Consider the following 9,397-nt stretch of genomic DNA (forward strand, 5'->3'; position numbering starts at 1 on the left):
TGACACTTTGCCCTTGCTGCCCACTATGCTGGGGGTAATCTCAGTTCTGGATCCTCCAAAGCACCAGAGTTCTCACTTCCTTCAGCAGAAGCAGAAACTTGGACACAAGCAGCAGAACTGTCCTTCTGTGAGTCCTGGGTTTTCCTTCTTTCACTGCATATGTTAAGTGGAGCTCTGAAACAGCACTGGGAAGCTACCCTATGATTTGTTGTCACTGGTGTTGGCTCCTCAGAACCTTTTAAATGCAATACATATCTTTTTATTGGCCTCTTGGCATTGTCACAGCCACATCTGCCATTACCGTGATTATTTCAGATTCATGTATTTGATTTTGCTTTCCTTTCATGCTCTATTTTGTATGTGAGATTCTATTCAGACAGGTAAAGCACAGTCTGCTTTTGTGCTGGACAGGGCCTGCTCTGAAGCATGTTGTTAGTCAGGGTTAATGAGACACTGTGGGAAAAGCAGCATGTGGCCGGGCTCCCACCTGCTCCTTTGGTAGGACTGAAGGTCTCTGGGGCCATCACAATTCTCAAGCAAGTCAGTTAAAACCCATTTATGATCTTTTACAATGTAATGTATGTCTTAAGGCTGCCAAAACTAACTCTGAATGCTTCTTTATCCCAAGGTTTGCTTTTGGTAAAATCTTGCTGCACAGTGGCTAAAGCTTGTCTTTGGCAGGGTTTTATTTTGCTGGGGCTGCTGAATTGGACTCCTGGCCCCATTACCCAAGGAATTCAGAACCAACCCCAAAATGAAAGCTGAAGTCACTAATGAAGAAAAGCTTCCAGGTTTTGAGTCAGCTGAAAATATAGTCAGATTTGCTTTCCTGAGCACAGCCCAGGCCCATGCAGGTGCCATGGGGCTGTTCTTCAGTTTAGCCCACAGAGCAAAAACTTGGGACACTCATGCAACAGCTAGCCTTAGGTTGTCCCAAATCTTCCTATCAAATCCAGCTGCAGAGACAAAGGATAATCTGGACCATTAATGATGAAGTTAAACAGGAAAGTCCTTCAATATAGCACCTTATTTGAAAGGCTTTTCAAAATAAAAACCTGGAAGTAGTCTGTAATTCTCAGCAAGACTTTTCCTGTTACACCATAGGTTGCCAACTTCAGTATTTCTTTCACTGGCAATGAGTAAAAAGACCTGAAACTTTAGCCTCTCTGTGCTGTTAATAACTTCAAGTATCCATCCGTGATCAAAACATTCACGTGGAAAAATAATCAATGGTTTCTTCCATAAATTACGTTGCCAGAAAAAGTGCTTCCATATGGAAAGTACTTTATATAGCAGATAGAAGACAAGAGAGAAGCCCATTTGGATGAGCACTGAAATTCAGAAAAGTTTTCTTCTAGCTTTGGAAGGAAGTCAGCAGTCTATTCAACAGCAGCTGGGGCTGACCTTGCTACCTTGCTGAATAGAAGTGTGTATGTGAGCCTCGTCAGGGCTGTATAAAATCTCAAGATGTAGGGAATTTTAGTCAGCCTAGCTCTTATGGGATCTGTAGAGGTTGTATCTTGAGGCTTTTTGTCCTTCTCTGGGGTTGATTTCCCCTTCTGGTGGTGCAAAGACTTCAGGCTTTTATTTGCACATAATAGCAAATGTAGGTTTTGCCTAAGGCTTGCCAAGTATTCATCTTTCTGAAGCACTTAGCCTTTCTATGAAGCATGTTTTTCAGGCACCACCAAATTTAAAAGCACCTAAAGAATATTTTCCTCAGATAGTCTAAATATTTCTAATTATGGATGCATTTTGAATCTTCTGCACTGTACTTCAATAGCTACCTTCACTAAGGTAGCAGGAGCCTCGTCAGGGCTGTATAAAATCTCAAGATGTAGGGAATTTTAGTCAGCCTAGCTCTTATGGGATCTGTAGAGGTTGTATCTTGAGGCTTTTTGTCCTTCTCTGGGGTTGATTTCCCCTTCTGGTGGTGCAAAGACTTCAGGCTTTTATTTGCACATAATAGCAAATGTAGGTTTTGCCTAAGGCTTGCCAAGTATTCATCTTTCTGAAGCACTTAGCCTTTCTATGAAGCATGTTTTTCAGGCACCACCAAATTTAAAAGCACCTAAAGAATATTTTCCTCAGATAGTCTAAATATTTCTAATTATGGATGCATTTTGAATCTTCTGCACTGTACTTCAATAGCTACCTTCACTAAGGTAGCAGGAGAGCCATCTGTGGTTTCTTGGAATAAGATCTAGTTTTTCATATCTTATAGCTCACAAATTGCACATACACAAAAATGCAACATAAAAGCCACAGAGCTACAAGGACAAGAAAAAGCAATGCTTTAATAAAAGAAGGTATCACCTTAAAGCAACAAATGACCTCAGGAGCAGGATTGGCACTGAAAAAGAACGATGTATGCTTGCATAGCTCTGTATCCTGGATCTTATAGTGAATGTCTGGGACAGACAGAACAGAGGGGTCTACAAAAGTAATCTCTTTGGAGGAGTCTTGCAGAATAAGCTGATATTTCAGCTGTGGATAAACATCTTACCTATTCCTATTCAAGAGTATAGCTCACAGCAAAGACACAAGTAACAGAACTTGCTTTTCCATGGCTGTATGGCCTAAAACCTCTTTGTCTAGACCTAGTAGTAACAGTTCACTTTTCCATATTTAGCACTTTCACACTATCCTTTATCTCCTTTCCAAGATGCATTTTTTTCCAGAAGATCCTATTCCCACCTTCTTTAAATATATTCATTATGCAGTCGTATACTGATGGCACAGAGCCCCACAGCATACGAGAATGGAAAATCTGGTGCAACATTTAGTTTACTGTCAATGAATATTGTGCTAATGGCTTTCCATATTGATTTGGTAAAATACCCAGGTGGAATTTATTTCAATAGCTTATAGCATATCTAGCTGGCTGTATTATTATCTGCAAAATCCCCAGCCCTTTGCTATGGAATTAGGCTAGGCTTATTGAACTCTGGTTTTACACTTCTGCTCCAGGAATAATATCGTGCCTAAAACATTCAGCTTTATTTCCTATCTTAATGGAGTCAGTAATCCAGGCTCAGTTTCAATCAGTGAGGAATTCCCCAACCCTTTTGACAACAGTTAAAAAGACACAGCAAAAACACAAATAGCAAAAAAAAATTAATAAAAATAATAATAATAAAAATATCCCAAGCAAATGGACAATTCCCCAAGCCCTGCATTGGCAAATGAGTTCTGAAAGAACCATTATAAAAAGGATTAAATGCATTCCCATTGTACTGTTCTGACAGCTGCCACGCAAGGAATGACTAAGTCCATGCGTCCTTCATGGGCAGGGTGGTTCCTGTACAATTTCTCCAGAAATGCCCCTCTCAGCAGGCTGCATTCAGGCAGGCACTGAATCCCCACCATCAACATGCAATGATACACATTGCAGTACAGACGGAACAGCTGCTGGACATGGGAAAGGCACATGTTGCTGAATTCCTCTATGTATATTTTAATTCACCACAACTGGTGTAAGTTAATAATTTTTCGCTTTCAATGGTTCCTGGCCAGTCCTGAATGCCTGAAACTCCACTTTTACTCCAGTCTAATAATTAGATAGGCTGTGCTCACAGATAGTTGGGCAAATTTATGGATTTTGCTGTTTTGGTTTTAACTATGACAATCATGACTTTATCGATCTGCTGTTACCATGCTGATAGTAGTGGGAGAGCATCTGAAAAATCATGTTGTTCCTACGATGGAACAGAAGTTTCTCCTTGAATTTTTAAGTAGAACTCTTGCTCAGCCATCTGTCTATATTGAGAAATATTAGCTTCTTTTTTTTGACAAATGGGTTAACATGATGGTCCAAAATCAAATAATCAACTTACTTTCTGACTAGCATAATATGATTTCATGCCAACTCTTTCTTATGTGATCTGATCTATGTCTAATAAAACCATATTTTGGTACAGCACTGCCAATACCACTCTAGCCAATGGACAGATCTGAAGTCCTGCTCTTTTCTTGGTGTTACTTTACCCAGCAGAAAGCAGACGTTGGCTCAAAAATTGTAGACACCTATCACTGGATCATTAACCTGGTTTTGATCATGAGCACCACAAACCTGGCTTAATTTTCATGAATGATTGTGTGACCTGAATTCTGCCAGGAAAAGCAGAAGATAGACGGGGAAAAAAGTCTGCACATGAAATGAACTACAAAGATTACCTTTGACTTTAAAACAGCTTAAGACAACACACTTCTCTTAATGGAGTTTATTGTAATAGTACAGATTTCAGGGAATTGGGATTTGGTAAAAATTACAAGGAAAATGACAGATTGTCCACTCTGACACTTGTCTGTTGTGACCTACTTTCAAACCCATCTAACAACTGCTATAAAAATTAAGTGCCTATGACATATTTAGGTTAGGTCATTAGCTTCCATTCCAGGAAATGAGCATAGTATCACTGCATAAGAGAAAGCCATTACAGTGAAAAGATCTGACAGAGCCCTTTTTTTTTTTTTATTTCATCCCACAGCAAAAAGAAGTCCCACTGGGTACTACAAAAATCTCTGTTGAAGGTTTTTGAAATTGTTTTCCACAAATACAACTTCCAGGTAGCGAGAATGAACAATGCTCTCCCTTGTGCTGTACTCTGGCCTTGTTTGCAGGAAACACTGTCTCACTGGATCTTACCTGAGAAAAGTTACTTTGCCTCCAACTACACTCCCTCCTCCACCACAAAACAGAGGAGAAATACTGCTGAAAATGTCTGCAGGACAGTTTTGCAATACTGCAAGGGAGAGTGTGTACTCTGTGCTTTGAACACAATTCAACAAAAGTCTGAAATACTTGTTATCTCTCTGACAAGCACCACATTCAATCCCTGTTTAGCACAGTGTGTAAGTGCAAGCCTAGCTTTAAATACCATTTCAAATGCTATTTAACTCATTTCTGAAATGAGGCTCTGGTGTCCAGCAGCTGAAGTCATTCAGATGATGGAGTGAGCTAATTAATCAGCTGTGCTCTTTACCATGCAAGCAGCAGGGGTGTGTTTGGTGGACTCTCTGCTGAACAGGATACACTGCAGAATGAGATCCCTTCCAGCTGGGAACTTCAATGTTCTCACTGGGCAAATGCCAAGAAGGCTTCAGGCAGATAGCAATGCCACTAGTCTTACATTTGGTTAGCAATTGTGTAACTTTTTGCAGGAGAAGCGATGACAGACCAGTTTCCTTCAATTTTATCAAGTCTCAGTGAAACTACCTAGTCCATTTCTACCTTGGTGAAGTAGGGTGAAATTTGTATGCCATGAGACCTCATGCACAATTTTTTAAGAACTATCTTAAGTGACTGAATGTGTAAACAGAATAAAAATTATTGTTTTAAAAAAGCTCAAGAAGTTCATTTATGATCTGGTGTGGCCTAGTGTGTGGTCTGCAACCTTGAATAACTGTGCACTAGAGCTCTTGGTTACATACAAACACATCTGGATGCAAGATGAAAAAATGACACATTTCTGAAGCCCTTCAGTCAGTTTCTCATCCTGAATATAAGGTTCTGCCCTGTCTGGTATTGAGGAACTTAAAAAGTTGCTCAAGAGACAGGCAGTCTTGCACAATCAAGATTTTAAGGTATCTTTTGTTAATAAATGGTGTATTTTACCTCCCAGCTGAAGTAGCTGCTTGCTGATGGTCAGTAGCCAGAGAAGGAAGGGAGGAATGAGATGATGAATTTCTTGAAGGAACCAAATGCTCATTGTTTCTTTACACACATTCTAACCCGTAACAATGTAACTATAATTTACTGGGTTTGAAATCAACAGGTATGTAAAAACATGTATCTGTCAATGAAAAAATTATCAATTAAATATATAGTTGCACATATGACAAAAATAGCTACTGCAGTGGCTCAAACTTGCCATCTGTCTCCAGGCAATATTTTTCAGAGACAAGTGAACCATGTCTGTTTCCTTTTCCAATATAAATCTGGATTAGATCTATTAAATACAACAAAACTCTTTCATAGTTCCTTCAAGAGGTGAAATTTGAGCACTCTGGAAAACTGCAGAGCATATCCCTATTGGACTTTTCATTGAACCAGGTAAATAATATATGAACTTCATTTAGTACAAGCTTCACAAAAAAACCAAAATATACCTAAGCTGAGGTAAAACAGAATGTCCTGTTTCACTTTGTGCTTATCACCTCACTGGGCCGCACTGAAAAGAGCATGGTTCCATCTTTGCTCTATTCATCAGGTTGTTAAACACGTTGAAAATAATCCTCTCAGACCTTCTTTTTTCCAGGCTGAACAGTTCCAGCTTTCTCACCCTCTCGAGACCTGATTTTTGTATCATTTCCAGATAAATGATTTGTTCTAAATGTTTTGTTTTCCTGTCAGCAATATAATTGTTTTTTGCTGCTTTAGTCACACAGTAGACTATTAAATACAATGAACTATAAACAGTTTAGTAGTAGATGCTAATCTGTATTAATTGTACCTATTCTAAGATGCATTATTTGAGCAGTCTTTTCCTTTCTGTTGTAAACAGTGTTACTTAAAGGATCTACTTATTATATCTTTATAAAAGGTGGAACTTATTTTAACTTCTTTTTTTCAGCTAATGATCAGAAAGCCATAAAACTTCTCTGCTCTAGTGAGGTAGTTAAGGAGTTTCTGACAGATAGACAAAAGTGACTAAAAATATTTTGCCTATTAAAGGACCTTGAAATTTTTACAGGAAACCTCTGTTGAATGTGTTAAAAAACTATTATATGTATTTAGTGCTGTAATTTTAAGTGCTATTGTGCTGCATTTGCATTTCAGCTTTTATTTTCAAAGGAAAGACAATGAAGTGATGATACTACTTGGGAGCTGCACAGGATGCTGGATTCTTTGCAATCAGATCTCCCTAACAGAACACCCCAGTGCTACAGCTTTATTAGACATGGAGTCTCTTTCCAAATAGTTGCAGTGACAGCTCTTTGGAAAAAAATGCTTATTTGGTAGAAATAATTTTTTGGAAGAGCAGGACTGTGATCTTTCATGCAGCAAGACTATTTCTGTTTGAACAGGAGTTATAAACCCCTGCAAGGTAAGTGATACCATCAGTACTATGCAATAACAGGGTCTCACTGGAAGTTCTTGTGTCAGGATAGAGGTCTGTTTCAAGCTGACGTTTATAGCTAAGTAAATATTTCATATGACATTTTAATTATAGAAGTAAAAGTTTTGGGCAAGATATTTCAACAACTTCATTTTTAACATCAGGTTCTTCAAGTTGATTTCAGTTTGGGATTTTGAATACGGCACAGCAGCATTCATAACAGCTGAACAATGCTGCTAGCTGCTGAACTTCTGACTACATTTGTGAAGGTGGAATAAAGACTCTGCGACATGTAAAATATCTGAAATGTGGAAAATTTATGGGAGAAATTAGTATTTTCTTATTTCCATATGAATCAATGTATGCACTTAATTAAACTCATTTTAAACCAAAAAAATATTTTGAAGAAGATTGATTTCTTAGCACCTTTCAGAACTTAATTCCAGGTCTCAGTCACTAATACTATTGTATGGTGTAATGAAATAGGAATAGATCTGACCATAAATTGTAAATAAACTGTAACGACTGATGAGATATTATCAACTTTGAAGTTAAAAGAAATACTTTTTCAGATTTAACTTTGGCCTTACTTTGGGCCTATGGTGCCATGTCAACATTTGTTAGTGATTTCAATGAAAAGGAATTTTTCGGAGCCAACAGAGCCAAAGAAGAATGCTGCAAGGAGAAGAGCAGGCTCTTGCAGTGAGCAAAGCTGACAAAAAGACAAACACTTTTACACATCATGATTTCTTACTAGAATGTCCTCCCTGATAATTGTATTTCTGAGCTGGGGCACACAATACTGTCCACACAAACAACCATGCCTTGCTTGAATCACATTTAATAATTTGGGTGTGGGAGAAAGCTAACTAGCCTGTTTAATTATCAGTCTGACAGACTTCAACAAAATCTTGGTACAGTCTTGCTACCAGTGCACTCAGAGAAGTTTGTCCCCTCCTCCACAGTCCTTCCACATGCTGCAAAAGCTGAAGAACAACAAAGCCCAACAGAGGCTCCAAAGCCAAAAGAGAGTTTAGTTTCTGCTATTTGCTTAATTAATGGAATAAGCTCTCTGGGGATACAAGTTTCTCATCCAGTCAAATGAATCTGTGTGAATGCTTGTATTGGGCTGTTTCTTCACATTTTGTTTCAGAATCCAAACCCACGTATTGGCAGCTTGCCAAAGTTTGGTGTCAGACATGGAAATAACATTTTTTATTCTGAAGCAACAGGATGAAAACACCTGTGGATTGTGACAGTGTAATATTGAAAAGAACAGTTAAGATTTCTAAGGCCAGCAGAGAAGATAAGTTGTTTCTTTTTGCTTTCCTGGATACAAATTAAGGATATTTGTTCCCTTTACTATCTATGACTTGAACAGGACATTGCACCTGACTTAAAGATAAGTTAGTAAAAAATAATGGAAAAACTTCCCAAGCAGCCTTAAGATTGGAAACAAATTCTACAATGGGAGCGAGCTAGTACTGTGAAAATCTGAGAGGAAAACATCCAGTTTACATTCTGCACCAGAAGTTGTGCTACAAGTTACAAGCCAGGCATGTACTTTAGTACGACTCAGCCTTTGGGTCACAGTATGAACAAAACTGGCACAAGTTTTTCTGTATGCCTCTGGTCCACATTTAACTGTTTTCCTGAAGGATGGAAACCACTGCTTCCTCTGGAATGTCTACTGCTGGCAAAAGCTGAAGATGTACCATCAGACTAGCGGAAACATGGATCTGAGCTAGTGCAGCAAATTTTGAATCACTAAACTTTATTACAAAGTGATTTATCTAATTTGTGTGGACTATATGAGAATGACTCAATTTCTAACGTGCAGTCATTCCTACTACTGGAAAGAACCTACCTCACTTTACATATGGAGGAGAATGGGATGTACCTCATGAGGGGCCTCAAGGATAAGATGATAATCCAGTTCTTGTGGGGACTAACTGATTAACTTCTCCTTCCTCATCTAGTAAATCTGCCTCCTGATCTGGTTTATTCCTGCATCATAAGATGCAGAAGACCAGGGAAAACATCTCAGGACTGTGCATTTGTGTGTAAGTTCAAGCCTACATGTAAGCCACTGGTCAGTGCTTCTTCCCCTACCAAGTAGTTCCAGAAAAGAGCTGCATAAGGGGAGCTCACTGCCCTTGCCATGGAAGTGAATGCAAACAGTGAGGCCACCCTGGGCTGCCCACCATGTCACCACTGCAGCTGGGGTGGGATGGAGAGCATCTCACACATAGGGAGCCCAGAGCAAGAAAGAGAGTATTTCCTTCTGGCAGCTGATCAAAGACAGCTGAAGAGATTTCCTCAAAGCACTAATCAAG

This window comes from Chaetura pelagica, unplaced genomic scaffold, assembly GCF_000747805.2.
Source record: "Chaetura pelagica isolate M959 unplaced genomic scaffold, ChaPel_1.0 scaffold127, whole genome shotgun sequence".
Taxonomy (NCBI): Eukaryota; Metazoa; Chordata; class Aves; order Apodiformes; family Apodidae; genus Chaetura; species Chaetura pelagica.